At 40.7% G+C, this 18,466-nt stretch overlaps 1 protein-coding gene across 3 annotated transcripts in view; it reads left to right on the top strand.

Moving 5' to 3' along the window:
* Positions 1-18,466, top strand: part of zmp:0000001168 (signal-induced proliferation-associated protein 1) — a 117,448-nt gene that overhangs the window by 1,484 nt on the left and 97,498 nt on the right. The gene's annotated exons all lie outside the window — the stretch shown is intronic.

Consider the following 18,466-nt stretch of genomic DNA (forward strand, 5'->3'; position numbering starts at 1 on the left):
GGACATTGTGGTCATACGTCTACCACACAATGACATGCCATTTCATGATGGATGCATTAGTGGCATGGGGATGCTGACAATACAGCATCTCTCTCTCTCTCTCTCTCTCTCTCTCTCTCTCTCTTGCTCTCGCTCTCGCTCCTGGTCTCGTAGTGCAGCAATATGCAATATGCTACGAGGCCCCCAGCTCCAATCCACCTAGCTATTCCTTCAAGAACACTGTACACTTATCCTTCATTTCTCTGAGTGTTTGTGTGGTTTGGCCTCCAGCACAATGCCACTGATCTATAGTAAAAGGAGAATTCCACCCTTTTTAAAAGTTTTCTGCATAATTGAATTGGTAAGATGCAAATAAAGTCATTCAGAGTGGTTTGATGTGAGATTTACTGAAGAGCCTCAGGTTTCTCTGCAGTGGTGCTGATAGGAACCAGGGTTCACAATGACTACAGCACAAGTGTAGCCATGCTATTTACCATCCACCATGACCAGATAACCTTCTGAGCTTTTAAACGCAGTGTTGATAATGGCAAAAGTGGTGAATTGAGAAGCAAAAAGCACAAATGCGTGCCTTAAACCGAAATCTTATTTCAAAACCAGACAAAAATGGCTAAACATCAGGCCGCGTATGCGTAACTATAGCACGCAAGAACTTTCAGTGAGGTGGCTTTCGGAGCCATCAACGTTTTAACTGGATAAACGTTTGATTACACACTTCTCAACCTAAAAACAGCTCAGCCAGTTTGCATTAAGGTCCCTGTAGTTAAGAAATAATAAGCCTTAGTATGTAATCAGCCTGGGATTCTAAGGGGAATGCCTCCGTCATCTGTTTCCTATCACTGCTACTGTCAGTAATTCTGAACTCCTGTAAGCTTCTCTAGAAGGAATCAGTTCACATCACACCACTCTGAGTGACTTTGTTTTATCTTATTGATTGAATTATGCCAAAATAAAAAAAAACAAAACAAAAGCAAAGTAGCAACATTTTTAAATATTTGATATCCATATTTGCACCCAACCTTTCAAAAGTGTATCATTGCTCAGTGTTCAGTTCAGTATCCCCATTTTCAATCACATAGACACAACTCGGTTCTGGATCCATTTCCAAAATGGTTCTAGTATGATGCTAGCACTCCTTCACAGATTTGAAATAACCTGGAGGAAACGACATGAAACAGAAGTGATTGTTGAGTTGCATAATATTAGATTACAGGATAAAGAAAATGTCGAGTGATGCTGAACATTAGGCATGATGCACATCCAGTGAAGTGAATGACGTGTAGATGTTTACATACAGATAAAATAATATTATGACAAAAATAAAGCAGACAAAACACAAATATGAGGAATCAGTTTACATGCAGGTGTATCAGTACTGTAATACACATGGCAAGGTTCATTATTGGCAGTTGGCAGTTATTGCTGTCGCTTGCTATACTTGTGTACTTGTATACTTGTATACTTGGTGTCTGGTTGGTTAGTGTGGTGGTTAACACCTCTGCCTTCTACACTATAGACTGGGGTTCAATCCCTACACTACCCTACACTACACCAGTAAGAGTCCTTGGGCAAGACTCCTAACACCACCTTCTGTAAAATGATCAAATTGTAAGTCGCTCTGGATAAGAGCGTCAGCCAAAATGCCGTAAATGTATACTTTTTAAGTGTAATTACATAATTATTACATAGTAATTACACTGAATTAGTTAAAGACTGTGTACAGAACACTAAACGTTTGATCAAATTCAAAGCATAATCAAATATCCACTACATGAATGTGGTATGGGATTGAAAAGAATCTGCACTGTCCACAAACGAGAGTTCATTCATGTGGAATCGCAGCAGGCTTTTGTCACGGTGGATGATTTTGGTGGATTCTGAGGGTGAAACCATGTTTAAATATACAGTAAGTGTTGCTGTTACATAAATATACTGAATTACAGTAAGAGAATTTTTCCTTCTCTGATTGTTGTCCCGGTCAGAGGAGGGGGGCGAGGGTCCAGAATCAGCGTTAAAAGAGAAAAACGGTTTAAAATGAAGGTCAGAGGTCACGGCTGGTGATGCATGTTGTTAACCTCAGAGTTAATGTGTGCTTGGCTGGATTGATTAGGTGATGGAATGTGAGGAACGCGGACATTACACATGTACCAGCGCGCACACACACACACACACACACACACACACACACACACACACACACACACACACACACACACACACACATTCCCACGGGCAGATAAACACAAGTCTGTCACTTTGCAATGTACACAGGAACTTCTTTCCTGCTCATCTTATCGTATGCAATAAGATTCATTTTCTCTTTTTATTATTAATGCTCTTTTAAAAATGGTGTAAAGAATTCTAGAAAGGTGTAAAACAGTGTAATTATTTCTATCAAATGCAGTAAATTGAGCAATGATTTCTAAAAGGTGCAATAAGGGTGTAAAAATTTTAGGAATGGTGTAAAATAGTATGATGATTTCTATCAAAGGGCGTTAATTGAGCTAGGATTCCTAGAAAGGTGGAAAAATGGTGTAAAGATTTCTAGAATGGTGGAAAATAGCGCAAGGATCTCTATAGAATGGTGTAGAATGATGGACAGATTTCTGGGATGGCGTTAAGTTGTGTAAAGCTTTCTAGAATGTTGTGAATTCATGTAAAGCTGTCAAAAGAGAGGCATAAATAGCATAACAACGTAGAATAGTGTTAAATCGTGGAAAGGTTTCAGAATGACACTAAGTAGTGAAAGTGTATCTGCAGAATGCTGTAAACTGTGTAAATTTGCGTACAAACATCTATATGACGGTGGAAATGGTGTAATGACCTCTAGAATGGTGTAAAATTGTATGTGGGATTCCAGAGTGGTGTAAAGCTTCTACAATGGTGTTAATAGTGTCAAATGGTGTAAGTAATTCTATGTAATGGTGTAATGATTTCTAGAATGAGGTAAATATGTCTATAGAATTTGAAAAAATGTGTGTAAATTCTATAGCCTGGTGTGAATGTCAGCAAATATTTCCATAGAACGCAGTAAAATGTTGTAAATATTTCTATAGAACGGGATAAAACATTGTAAAAGTTTCTATAAAACGTAGAGATGCCTTTACAGCAGTGACAAATTGTGTACTGCTGGCATAAACTGGTATAAAGATCTCTTTAGAGTGGTGTATAATGGTTTAAAGACCTCAGCTTGAAAAGGAATATATAGTCTATGTCGCATTTTTTAACTATAAATATACTTACCACTTTTGACCCTCATGCGTTCTTTTTTTAACATTTTTCAACATTTAAGATAGTAAAATGATGTAAAATACTTCAAAACACGTCTTTATGTCTCATCTTTGCAGAAGTCTACACTCTGGCACTGACAGCAACATTTCCAGAGAGAACGACATCAGGTCTTAGGCTGTTTTGGCCTAATTGTCACAAAACTAGAATGTATTTATTGCTGTCACAGCCGTATAAGGGCTACTGGGTTTCAAAGTGTGAGTCAGCTTACGTAAACAGAAATGAAGCCAGTCACAAACGTGCATTTTCTCATGGTGTTTGTAGCACTATACCGAAAAACCTGTGACGTGTGGTCAACTGCGTGTCAAACACACCCAGTGCAGCTCACAAGTGTGCACAGTCACATACACTCACACACACTGCATGCCTGCAGACGATCCCTCTGCAGTGTTGGGCAGATGTCTGCAATGAAGCAAAACTCCAGCAACCTTTAGCTTTATATATATACATGGCATAGTCTGAGTCCACGATTTTCCATTCCAATGTAAATTCACTCTAGCCATGTGCCTTCATCACCATCAACGTTCTGTATTAATGAACTGATGTTCAGTGCCAGCTAAAAACTGATGAGCTGTCGACAGTGTTTAGTTTTCTCTCCTCCAGTGCTTTGTGTGCATATGGAGATGCGCTCGGTCCAAATGCGTAAAGATGCTATCAGTAGTAATGCTACTTTGGACTAAAGGAACTGTTAGTGATCTCATTATGCCTTGCTGTCTAACACACCAGCAGGCTATACTTAGCGCAACACTAAAACAGCCCACTTAAATATTAGATGCTTTGACCTAAATGATGTGAACTGGTGCAGGCAGTACTGCTCTCAGAAGAGCTGATGAGGAGCTGTCACACACAATGTGTACGTGTCTGCCTGTCTGTGCATATGTGTGCATCTCTCATTCTCCATCTGTGTGATGAGGCATGTATATAGTCCTGTACCCAGACTATCTGTCTGTCTGTGAATATGTGTATATATTTGCATTTGTATCTGTCTTACTGTCCATCTGTGCTTTGCTATGTAGTCAAGGATTCTCGGCCTGCGCTAATCTTTCTTGCAATAAAGACCACTATGATAAGCACTACTTACTGAAAAGTTACTGTGTACCTAATATTTATAGTATAGATGCAGTATATTGAGTATTTAGAGTACTTATATGATATAGTTACTTTTTACAGTAAAGTTACTGTATACACAGTATTTATAGTATAGATGCAGTATACCGAGTATTTATACCACTAATATGGTATATACCCACTCTTTACAGTAAAGTTACTGTATACACAGTATTTATAGTATAGATGCAGTATACCGAGTATTTATACCACTAATATGGTATATACCCACTCTTTACAGTAAAGTTACTGTATACACAGTATTTATAGTAAAGATCCATTGCACCAAGTATTTAAAGTATAGATTTGGTATATAGCCACTATTTACAGTAAATGTATTGTAAACCCAGTATTTATGGCTTAGATGCAGTACACTGAGTATTTATAGCACATATATGGCATATAAACACTATTTGCAGTAAATTTACCATATACCCAGTATTTATAGTATAGATGCAGTACACAGAATATTTATAGTTTTTATTTGGTATAAAGCCACTACTTACAGTAATGTTACTGTCTACCCAGTATTTATAGTAAAGATGCAGTACACTGAGTATTCATAGTATGAATATGTTATATATACTCATTTTTTTACAGTAAAGTTATAGATACAGTACATATCTAGTACTGATAGTATATTTATGGCATATATCCAGTACCTGTCCTTGTATTACAGCAAATTATTACACAACGAATATTTTATATAGCCAGTATTTACAGTGTGCATACAATAAACCCAGTACTTATAGTATAGATGCAGTATATCAAGCATTTGGAGTGTATGTAGTTTTTAGAGCATATATAGATAAGGTATATCATTACTATTACACTATAGCACAGATAAGGCATGGCATTTTTATTATAGACAGGTATTTTTTAGTATGGATACATGGTATATACCCAGTATTTAAAGCATTGATATGGTACATATCCAACATATATATATATATATATATATATATATATATATATATACAGTATGTATATAGTCCTGCATCCAGGCGATCTGTGTGGCTGTGATCACACGTGTGTATATCTGTTTCTCTGTCCATCTGTGTGAACTTGCATTCATCTGTGCTTGTTTGTGTGGTGTCTCACAGGCGACGTGAGCCACACAGGCTGAAGTGGGTGGCGTAACGGAGCGCCTCATTGCAGTAATCGATTAAAGCCAGCTCCATCTCTGTCCGGAGCGGGCGGAACAGGATTTAGAGCGCCTGGGCCGCCTGCCTCAGGGCCTCCGTTACACCCTCCACACTTCAGCCTCGAACAAAAGCAGCAGCATGCCGCATTAGCGGCAGGAGAAAAGGCTCCCATCAGGTCCCTGTGAGGAAACGTGCTGTATTCATTTCTCCTCCTCAGCACCTTATCGCTGAGACAAAACTCACAGCAACACAGCGTTAGGTTGCTTCACAGTCGAGGATTCTTGCCCTGTATTGCAAATAGGATGCAATTAATCATACAACATCTATTAGTTGTCAAAGTCCATTAATTAAAGATCACAGTACATCAAAGGAACATATTGATGTGTTGTTTACCTAAAAAATAGTGACTTTGTGTCAAAGATAGGATACCACTCATATAATACATCTTGCCATTGTGTCTGCAGTACACCACAGAAGTGTAGGGGGCAGTATACTTGTCACAGTTTGTTTAACTTAACACAGTGCCAGACAGACTGATCACCCCCTGGTTTGGTACATGTCAAGTGCAAGTCAGTGTTGGATCTCAAGCCTGTGAGATGTGAGTCCAAATCAAGTTTCGAGTCGATGAGATGTGAATCTGAACCAAGTCTTAGGTCTCTGTGGTGCGAGTCTGGGTCATTTCTTGAGTCTCTGGAGTGCAAGTTCAGGTCTTGAGTCTCTGTGGTGCGACTCTGAGTCTCTGAGGCAATAGTTCAAGTTGAGTTTTGAGTCTCTGAGGTGGGAATCACGGTCGATTCTCAAGTCTCTGGTGTCCAAGTCAAATCTCGAATCTTTGGTGTCCATGTCAAGTCTCAAGTTTCTGGAGTATGAGTCATGTCTTGAGACTCTGGAGTGCAAGTTTCTAGGATGTGGGTCAGAATTGAGTCTCCAGTCATAAGTCCAAGTCTTGAGTCTTTGAGCTGCGAGTCTGAGTCTCAAGTGTCGACTTTCTGGGGTGTGAGTCCAAGTCTACTGTAAAGTCTATGATGTGAATGACCAAGTCAAGTGTCTGGTCTAGTCTTGAGTCTTTGAGTCTTTCTAGTCTTGAGTCTTTGATGTGCAAATTTGAGTCAAGTCTTGAGTCTCTGGAGTTCAAGTTCAAGTTTTGAGTCTCTGGGGTGCGAGTCAGAGTCCATTCTCAAGTCTCTTGTGTCTGAGTCTTGAGCCTCTAGAGTGCAAGTCTGGGTCAAGTCCCAAGTCTCTGGAGTGGGAGTCTGAGTCTTGAGTCTCTGGTATCCAAGTCAAATCTTGAATCTTTGGCGTCTATGTCAAGTCTCAAGTTTCTAGAGTATGAGTCAAGTCTTGAGACTCTGGAGTGTACGTTTCTAGGAAGTAGGTCAGAACTGAGGCTCAAGCCTCAAGTGCAAGTCTTGAGTCTTTGAGCTGCGAGTCTGAGTCTCAAGTCTCGCCTCTCTGGTGTGCGAAGCCAAGGCTACTCTAAAGTCTCTGATATGCAAGACAGAGTCACGTGTCTGTGATGAAGGTCCAAGTCTAATCTTGAGTCTCTGGCATGCGAGTCCGTTTCCAGTCTTTATTAGGGAATTTCAGTCGTATTATTAGCTGTGCCTGTCAACTTTAAATAACAAGCCTTTCATTACAGAAGACTCTTCCTTCTGAGAGACAGAACTGAACCACTGCTCACCGTAAATATGGCGCTTAAAGTAAAGGAGCACAACTTAAAATGACTGGTTAGTCTGTTGTTTTAAGTTAAAGTTTGCTAGTACTGACTAACACAGCTAAAGTTTTCTAACCTTTATAGGAATGAGAGTGCCAACGAGAAAAAGAAAAAAAGAGAGTTTTGCATCCCAGCAGTGACAAGATAGTGGCCTAAATTCACAAGTCGAGTCACATTGTGAGTCAGTGAAGTGTGTGAGGTTGTGAGTCAGGTCAACATGTGACTGGAGTCCCCATTTCAGGTGCGAGCTGAGAGATGACTTGATGATGACAGAGTCTAGTTCTTATTTGTTTAGAAACTCTCATTTTCACATGTAAAAATGGTCATATGTATATTTTCTAAAGAAGTTACATCCATTCATATATTTCATATGTGAACACAAGAGCTGCTGGCTCCTGCGGAGCACTGATGGCAAAACTGTCCGGCTTGGCGGCTTATCATCTGGCCATTCTCTTTGGTTGATTGCAGTGATAATATTTCAAATCATATAAGGTTTGACCTACAAGCAAGACCTATTAGTCCACTGACTTTGAATGAATTTACATATAGAGTCATTCCGAATTCATCCTGATTGGTGGCCCAAGCTTTGCATAAAAAACACTACCAGGAGTTCCCTTCCATTCCTACCACAGCAAACAGTGTAATTAGGTAGAGCACATTACATTATGGCAGCTGTTCCCATAACAATCTATTAAAACCTACTCCTAATTGGCCAATTTATATCATGTTAAAACATTTAGCGTAGACTACCCACTACACCTTACCTGCTGGAGAAAAAGAGGAATCATCAAACATGAGTTTTAATATAAAAAGTGTCTTGATGGGGCAGTCGTGGGCTGGAGGTTAGGGAACTGGCCCTGTGACCGGAAGGTTGCCGGTTTGATCCCCAGTGCTGACAGTCCATGACTGAGGTGTCCTTGAGCAAGACAATGCTCCCCAGGTGCCGTGGATAGGGCTGCCCACCGATCTGGGCAAGTGTGCTCAGTACCCCTAGTGTGTGTGTGTATTCGCTAGTGTGTATGTGGTGTTTCACTTCATGGCTGGGTTAAATGTGGAGGTGGAATTTTCCCTTTGGTGGGATTAAAAAGGTATCACTTGATATTCATGGTTAGACAGATATAACAAACTGACAAAGCCCCCCACTCCCTGACCACTGCACTGGATTACTGAGGAGGAAACAAAGCTTTTTGCGGCGGCTCAAAGGGAGCTGATCAATAGCGTCGATCAATGTCACTTCATCAAACGTGATCGATGAGTTTCATTTCTATTTGGTCCCCACCCCCCACCAAAAGAAGGAGAGGATGACAAATCAACATCGCAAATGGCCACGGGAGGCCATCTCGTTTGTGAATAGAGAAAAATGAGCACGTTAGCAGAGCTTCCGTGTGAGCTGGGCTCAGTCTGGTGTGTCTGGCCTAGTTAAGCAAAGGTTAGAAAGAGGAAGAAATGGATTCATCTGGCAGTAGAAGAATGAGAGCGTGGAAGGAATAGGTGTGGAGGAAAAGGGGTAAAGAGAAGTGCTGGTCCTGGCAACCCGTTCTCTGTACATTTTTGTGCTTTTCCTGCTCTGACACGCCCACTTCAGCTCAGGAAGGGCTTTTAATTAGCTGAATAGCTGGATCTGATGTGTTAGAGCTGGGAAAACACCCAAATATTGTAGGAAAGATGCTAAATAACTGCCGTGTGGCTACACTTAAAGGGGAATCCCACCAATCTCTCTAAATTCCCGTGTCAGAATCGTTCACCTTGGTGGTGATAGGAACCAGAAATCTGAAGAGTTTAATGCTTCTAAAAGCTGCCTCACAGAAAATTATTACATGTAATAGTTCAAATAAAAGGTCAAATCATCATGTCTTGATTCTACAGAGCTTGAATTTTACATCTGAAAAAGTTTGGACATTTCTGCTATTCTAAGTGAAAACTTTTAGTGCACCATTTCTATTTGTTTCTGACAAAATTGACTTTTTATTTAATATAATTTTATTGTTTGGCAGCAGTTGAGTAGTCTCCTGCAGCTGAATGGTTCTTTCGGAATGCCCTGCCTACTTTTAACAATTCAAACAAATGCTGATGTATAAAATCAAGTCCACAATCATCCCCCCTTCCAAATATCTTGTTTCACTTGGAAATACGTCACGTTAAAAAAGAACATTTGCACTGATTCCTGATTAATGTTGACTTTAACAGTTGCTGGAGGTTCATTCGCTTTCTGGTTGGCAGTGGTCAACAATTTTGGTGCTTTACGTGGGGTCAGAATGTTCTCATGCTTCACACCAAAAACTGAAGCCAGATTAAAGGAATCGTTCAGTGAAAAATCAAAGGTACCCAGTTTCCCATTTTCCCCAGATGTAGTTAAACAGCCAAGAGATCTTTGGGTGTCTAAGTTTGCTTCTTTAGTTTAGAACTGGAGCAGCAAGGCTAATGTTGCTAACAAGCACTAGAACTCAATAGTCACCCAAACAGCCATATTGTTTTTGTGAAAATTCATCCCCGAAACTTCTCTCAACCTGCATCCAGGTCTGGTTTAGAACATAGTATGAGTTATTGTGAGCTATAAAAAATGAACAAAACTTTACCACAATGGGCAGCCATAACATGCAACACCAGCACAGCTATTCACAAAGCAGGTCTGATCTTGGATCAGATTTCTCTGTATTTATGATGGGTCTAGTTCACAGTAAGTTATACTGTGCAGTAACCTACATTGAGAAGTGTGTGAGCTTAATGAAGACATGGATGCAGGATGAAAAGCATTTTAGAGATGTATTTTTACAGATCCAAGCTGTTTTGGTGACTAATGAGTTCTAGTGTTCTAGCTTCATTAGCCTCATAGCTCCAGTTCTAAACTAAATAAGGAAAATCTGGTCTCCAAATATGGCTTGTGTAATCGGCTGCATCTGGGCCGAGTGGCAAACTGTGTAAATCAAATTATTTTGCCAAACTTTTCCTTTAAAGGCCCAACTCCAGCACTAGGTGCGGGAAGCACAAGAATCAGTGTAGAGAAAAGAGTGAAAGGGTGGAGAGAGAGAGTGAGATGAGAGTACGGCACGCTCTATGGTGGAGGCATAAGCCTCTCCACTGAGACCCTAATCGGCTCACGGTGACACAAATGCCCAGGCCAGCTTTTGTCACCTGTCCTCTAGTACCATGTTACCATGATGAGAGCTCAGCTCAGCTCTCTCTCTCTCTCTCTCTCTCTACCTCTCTCCCTCTTTTGCTCCCTCTGTCTCACCCTTTATCATTCCCTCACCACTCCCTATCCCTGACAAGCTTCCAGTCTTCCTCCCTCTCTCCCTCTCTCTCTCTCTCTGCTGCTGCTTCTGCTGAAGTCATCCTCAGATTTATGTTCATTCCCCAACACCGGCTGCGCATGGAGACTGACTGTGCAATGGAGCGAGAGGACAGAAAGAGCAGAAAGATAGAGCGAAGGACAAAATAGACAGATGTATTCAGAAAGCGATCGTTTAAACAACTCATCATCTCCACAGTGCAGCGATGAGCTACTTTAAATATCATCCTAAGATCATGGAAACAATGGGAAGAGCAGGAAGGAGAGACACTCCATGCAAACATACAGAGAGGTAATAATCGCTCTTCCATTTGAGGCTGATGTGTTGCTTTATGGACATTCTGCCCTGGTCAGTCCAGATACGCCGTGGCTAATAATAGCAGCGAGATGAGGTCTGTTAACTTAGAAACAGGGGGCAGTGTAAGTCTCATCTTTAATAGAGGGTCAAGGTCCTTACAGTTATAAATCCAATACAGCCTACTGTCCATTCTCCTGTTTGGTGGCAAAGATCCACGGCACATGCAAATATAATGGCGTGAGTATCTCAAATTAGCCATTTGCTCCTTGAGTTGAAAACGACCTGGGTGATGACGGCTGAGTATAAATGATCTCATAGCACCAGAACATTCATCCCCAATGGGATCTCACAAAGCACCTCTTGTAAGGGGGAATACCCTCACCAGTCCAGTGCTTTGGAAGTCACTAACCCACAACATAAGCTCATCTGACACCAATCTATCCAATATTTCTGCATAGGCCTGTAACAGGACCCTCTCCTTTGTGGAACCGTGTGGAACTGCATGAAAAAAGAGCAGTAAATGGTTACACCAGGGTTGGGTGTGGGGATATATATATATATATATATATATATATATATATATATATATATATATATATATATATATATATATATATATATACATAGCTCTTATTTATGTAATTTTGTGACATATGCTGTCAGAGCAAAACCTTTTATCTCCACTTTTGTCATTTTTCAGTTTTTGACTTTGAAAGTACCAATCGTCTGGAATCATTTTATTATTATTATTTATTATTATTATTATTACGCTTTTATTATATTACATTATTCTTATTATCATTATTAAATCATTGAATGTTTTTAGGGCGATGTAAAACTGTAAACCTGTTTAACCTATGAAATAAAAGTTTGTAATATTTTAGTGCAAGTGGTTTAAGAAGCCCACATATAAAACTGACTCATCACTACCGACTACTGGCAAAATATCCTCTGTGAAAACAGTATTTAAGGTGGACCAGAAAATTTGCTTAAGAAGCTGCAAATAAGAAGCCAGTTACATCCCGGTTGACAGCTATGACCGTGGGCGGGGGGTGGGGGTTCTTGCACGAGAGTGGTCTTCCTCGCTTGTGAATTTTGAATTGGATTTGATGCCATACAATGATGAAATTTTGATTTCTGATATTTCACATTTCCATGTCAGTTATTAGCTGCAAAAACGTCATGGCAAGCAAAAACATCTTGAATTTACATATTTATAAATGTTTTTACTTAAGATTCATTTAGATGCAGTAATAGATAATTAGAGTAAATACTAGATTTAAGATGATTATTCTGGTCTTCAGTGTTCACATTGCATTTGATGTGTATGTGTGTCAAGCTTTACATCCTAATCAGGTCATTCGCTCTTATTCTATACATCGCAGTTCACTATGTAGAAAGCTACAGACACACACACACACACCGCTCCAGTCTCCACATTACAAAAACCTTGTTGCAGGTTGTTACATGTCGCTAGCACGCCGTAGGGATTCTAATGCAAGGGATTCTTCATCCAGTGCAGCCCGTTTTACTCCAACTGGTTTACATATTAATCCGTATTCAGGGAAGTATTACTGCAACCCCACGGCTGAGATGAAAATGGGCCTGCTAGTTCCTGCTAGTAACCCACACTGGCCTACTTTGTTTACGTCTTTCCCCAGCAGGCCTATGAGCCAGACAGGTCGCCCATTAACGTGACCTTCTCGACAGCAAGGCGCATCAAGCGGCAAACACAAATGCCTTTTTATTCTCTAACGACGGGCCGTTCGGGTGAGAAGAACCCAGAGAAAAAGTTCAGAGCAGCTTGGAGGAAACAGGCAGACAGTTTCTGTCCCTCAGCATCTCGCTGTCTGCTCGCTGTCAGCGAGCGATGATCAAAACCATGAAATCACGGTGGAAATCTGTCCATGTGAGAAAAAAGCACTGCTTCATCGATGTGTTCATGAGGCATCAGTTTCAATGAGTGGGATTTGAGAGAATCTGGGTGTTTTAGCCTTAGCTTGCTATTCCTCTGCTGCACATAGAAAAGAGAGAGAGAGAGAGAGAGAGAGAGAGAGAGAGAGAGAGAGAGAGAGATGGGGGTGTTATAGCTTTTACAAGGCATTGGCTGCATTACTAAGACTAGGCGTAGAGAGTGAGATATGGAGGAAGGCATGAGCTTAAGCAACGAATGGAGAAAAAGAGAAAGAGGATGTCTGCAGTTGAGTAATTAGATCTGTTGGCTCTTCTAAAGGCGTTGGCTGTATTACTAAAGCCATGCTTGTAGAGAGGAAGGCACAAGCAGTGTAAGAATAGAAAGCGAGAAAGGTGCACCCACTTTAGGCGTCCTTTAGTAAAGGCGGCAGTTTTAAAGGCCTATAGATCGTTTGTTGCAGACTTTCTGCGTAAATGAGTGGTTGAGATGTAAACACAGTCACTCTGAGTGGTTTGATGTGAAATGGTTAATTGTAGAGAGAGTTACAGACTCTGATATCTTCACAGTGGTGCTCATAGGAACCAGGGGTCACAATGGGTCCAACACAAATACTGCCAGTGAAAACCGGAGTGTCTGCTGAGTTTTTATACATGATGGTGTCTAATGTTGTAAAATTGACGCCTAATGCTGAATGCAGAGTTTCCAAGAAAGACTTTTCAAGTTGAAATTACCAGAAGATTCCCAGTTGTTTGTACAGAGGAAGACACAAGCAGTGAAAGAATGCAGCGAGAGAAAGAGGTACACCCTCTTCAAGGTTTCTTCAGTAAAGACAACAGTTTTATACAAAACTGTGCTTAAACAGTTTAAATGGCCAAAGGATTTTTTTATAATTCAGTTGAGATGTAAACAAAGTCATTCAGAGTGGTTTGATGTGAAATGGTTCATTGTAGAGAAACGTATGGACTTAGATCTCTGGGAACCAGGAGTCATCATGTGTATGATGCAAATTTACTGTAGAAAACAACCAGGCCTACATGCATCTCTCCACGCTGCACTGATTTATAATACCCGTTCATATTTTGGCCCAAAACCTTCTCATAAGCCTACCATTAAACAATGACATCAGGCAGTGTATTCATAACTATTTCATGTGAGGCACAAAAACAAAAGCTCAGACGTCTGGTTCCTATCACCACCACTGTGAGCAATTCAGACTTGGTAGGTTTCTCTAGAATTTCACACCAAAACCACTGGGAATGACTTTGTTTACAACTTAACAATTTACTGCAGAGCTAAAAATCCTCTTTCTCTACAACCCATGTTGCTAAGAGTGTTCCTTGGCTGGCAGATGTTGAACTCTGTTCTCTCACACAGGAAATACAGACAGGATGCAACCTCACAGAGCAGCGGTGAGCACGCTCTATGTGGCCTTGGCATCGGCCAGACCAAGCTGAAAACCACGCTCTGCGCTAAAAGCTTTTTTTACCTGCCACTCCATCGCTGGTCCATCCCTGCGCTCGCAGTATCTTTCTAATTTTACTTATTTATTTATATAAACAGGCAAAATGCCATGAGCAGGCCAACGCTTATTTTCAAATATAACACATCAGCTAAAAGCTGAGAATTGCTTGCACGGCCTTATTTACTCAGAGCTGCTTTGCACTGACCTGAGCACAGCTTTTCAGTTCCTCTTACAGCATTTGTGGTTGATCTGTTCAAGGATAGACTCATCACAAGAACACATGTCTGGACCACATTTTGGCTATATGTTGGTGAGAACATATACATATCATAGAGTGGGAACAACCTAAGCTTGAAATTTCTCACGAGTATCTCATGAAGGCAGAAGTCAAAGTAGGGAGGTGGGTGGGCTTGTCAACTTTGTCCGACAGGCTGAAAAGCTCCCCCCAAAGAACTAAAAGTGGGGAAAAACATGAGTGCCTTCATGAAAACAAGCACTGTTAGCAACAAGCTGGCCAACATTAGTGATGTGAGCGATAACTATAATACCCATGAAGTACTTACCTTCCCAGAACAGGGAACTTTATGGTCAGTGTCAAGGTTTAAACAACTACTATGTCTGTATGTTAACTGACCTAAGGCGAATGCTACAATAGTCTTATTTAACAGTGGAGAACAGTAAGGAAGAGCAGCCATGTTGGCGTCTGATGCTGAACCCAGAGTTGTGAACTTTCCAAGTAGGAATTCTCAATTGATGGAGCAATTTCTTTGGTTTTTCCAAGTTGGAAGTTGGAAAATTCTGAGTTACAAGCTTTATTTGAATATAGCATGAGTGCAGGCGCGTGCACAGATGGGCCCTCGTTCAGTACAAGTGCCCTCTTGACTGGCATAGTAACTATTTTATTTTGCCTCCACTGTTTGTTAAGATCTGTTTCAGTGAGATGAGGCTAAGCCTCGGCCATAGAATAGACCTTGTGGGTCAGCTTGGATTCTACGAGATTTAGCACTCTTGGGCACTCCCTCTTGTGCAGCACCGATCACCTGGGGTTCTTCTCAGCCCCTCCAACCTGCTAGCATCAGCACCGAGCTGAAAATCCCATCAATAAAACACAGATAATCTCATAATTACATAACGTGGCTTTTTTGAACAACCAAACATAATGCTAGCAATTAAGAGTCTGCATTAACAGAGTTAATTGCTACATAGCATTTACTCTATTATAGAGCACCACAAACACCTAGACCTCCTAGCACAACCACACAGAAACAAATTGTAGTGAATGTAGCACATAGTCTGTTAAAATGTAAAGTTTTTGTTTTCATTATTTTCATACATTCATTCTTTAAAAGTCTTGTATCTGAGATGGTATTGCCAGGCTTGATGGCTCTTTACTTAGAACCCCCCCACCCTCCCACCACCGCTATTCCTGCCAATCACGGCTGAACCCAAACAACCCCAGGTTGTCCCCAGATGTGTACCGTCATTACGAGATCATGTCCGGCTCCACGACTACTTCAGGGCCAGCTGATCATAGATCAGCACAGGCCGTCCTTTGCCCCCCACAGTGTCCTTTTCACCCCATTACTCCATGTGTACTGTTTCAGCACAGCAGTGTCTACACATTACATTATCATACCTCTTAACATTGATTTAAAATGAGATCAATGTGCTCAGATTACCTTTTTACTCTGCGGTGGCTGCACAGTGGCAGATAGAGAGACCGACGACAGAGAACCAAGAGAGTATGGCTTTTACTGTTTAGCACTGTGCTAAATATGGATACACGCACACACACACACACACACACACACACACACACACACACGCACAGAGAGAAGGCGTTTGTGAGCCGTTTCAATTTACTTCTGTCTGCTTCCTGACAATTGCTCAATTGTTTAAGTTGGGTTTTGCTGGCTCTATAGTCCAGCTGTGATCTGATAGAGGTGCTTTTCAGTGGCCAGACAATTGGGGGGGGCGGGGGGGGGGGGGCAGGGGGGAGTCAATCTATAGCTTTCATGCATCATGCATGTTAAGTTGCCACCCGTGCAAACATTGAAATGCCGAGCAAAGTAAGATGGAAAAAACACACAGTCAGAGAACCGATGGCACCAGTTTGAAGGAAACGGAAGCAGCAGCGCTTGAATCTGCATTTAGGTCAGAGAGTCGGGCCTCAGTATCGCAGAGTTTCACCTCTCAAAGGTGCTCAGTTCCTGCTGCAGCGTTTTACCACCATCCTAGCCATCGAGCTTGCTGCTTAATTTACTTAGAAGCTGCGAAACAGTGCTGTAATTTTACGGTAATTTACAGTATTTTCCTCAGTGACAGTATGTTATGGTATTTTGCTATGAGTTCTGGGAGCCTGGTGTCTGTTAATCACAGCTTAGTGTAAACTTTACAGTTTACATCACATCGTTGCTTGAAATCTTTACCAAAGTGAAACAGGAAACTGGACGTTGTTTCCTACATCATTAACATAGAATATGCAAGATTGCCAGTCCGATTTTATGTATGTACACTTCAGAAGTTTGGAATCACTCGCCATATTGATAATACAGTGGATAAAGTGGATGTAAATATTATGAACTATATGCCAAAAGGTACTTTTTTGTTTTATTCTATATACAAGAATTATTTAGAAAATACTAAAAAATAAACAGCAATTATATATTTACTTTATTTTGTGAAACAACAAGTTTACCATCAACAAAAGAAACATTTTAACCAAGAAAAGAACAATTTTCTAAACTGCAAAGAACCATTTAAGCATTTGTATAGTTCTTTGAGGTGTCGTGGTCTGGTGCTTACAGTTGTATGCAAAAGTCTGGACCCCCATTGTCAAATTAGATAGAACATAATGCTGCAATGCATTTCAATGTAAGAATGCTGTTTATTTGCTGAATTTATCTATTGGGAGAAGAAAAACATGAAGTGTGACTTGTGCAAAAGTATTGGCACATTTCATATTTTATACTTTAGTTTTCGATACTTTAAACTTAAAGAAGTAGAACCTATGCACTAATATTTGCAGAAAAATGCCACATATAAGTTGCTCCCTGTAGAGAATATGTTAATTTATTTCCACTTAGAAAATCAACAGAATGGGTAATCTGACCAGTGGTGTTCAAACATTCACATATGATTGTATAATTAGAGCACTGTAGAATCAGAGAATGAATCTAAAAGTGCAAAATATAAAAATTCTACTTTTTACATGTAATAACTTTCTGTAAAGGAGCTTTTAGATGCTTTAAACTCTACAGACGTCTGGTTCCTATCACCAGCACTGTGGACAACTCTGACTCTATAAGTTTCTCTAGAACCGAGCATTTCACACCAAACCACTCTGAATACTTTCTTATCTATTGCATGATGCAAGAATTTTCACTTAGAACATCTACCAAACATATCATTTGACCAGTGATGTTTAAACCTTTGCACATGTCTGTAACTGTACAAAATAACCAAAGAATCTTTGCTGAAGGTTTGGTGTCTATACTTCAGTTTGATGGCATATGCTCGCAAGTAGAATACGTGTCCTATCATTTACAGTCATTTTTCATCCATCTACCCAGAGGAGACCACAATTATCCCCGGGAGGATGGGATGACCCTCCCCCTCCCGCAGTCACTCAGCGTGATGCTAGCCAGCGTGGATGGTGTTAGGTGATGTAACAGAATTGGCAGTTAGTGTTCTCCTCCAAGTGTGTCCAGTGACATTGCATTAGCAGCAGTTTGAACATTTACGGCGGTGTTTCACGTGACTCAGGGGAAGCATTAGCCTTTACCTTCCGCCTGCTGGTAGTATCATGTGACTGAGGTAGACCTTGCTAGCTGGATGAACTGGACACGGCTAAATTGGTGAGAAGTTGGAGAAAACACAGGAAAAACCATAGCTAACCATCTTTAATGATTGCGCCGTGTCATTGGCATTGTTATTAGCTTTGCAGCTTAAAACCAACTGTCAAAATGTCCCGCAAAATCAAACTGGAGGCAGGCGGACAATTTCAGCTTTGGATCAAAGTACAAAAATAAATGCTCCCTCGAGTACTTCCATACTTGAGAAGACTTCCTACAGGATAATACGGGATATTTATCATGTCAGTGCACTGACATGATAACCTGGGGTTATTTCTACAGCTGTCTACAGTAGGTAACAGCCACCATGGTCTCCACAGCTGCAGAAACACATCAAATGCTCCCAATATGATGCATTTCCTTTTGAAATGTACCAGTCTAATAATGGCTACATGTC

This window comes from Pygocentrus nattereri, chromosome 23 (genome assembly GCF_015220715.1).
Source record: "Pygocentrus nattereri isolate fPygNat1 chromosome 23, fPygNat1.pri, whole genome shotgun sequence".
NCBI lineage: Eukaryota > Metazoa > Chordata > Actinopteri > Characiformes > Serrasalmidae > Pygocentrus > Pygocentrus nattereri.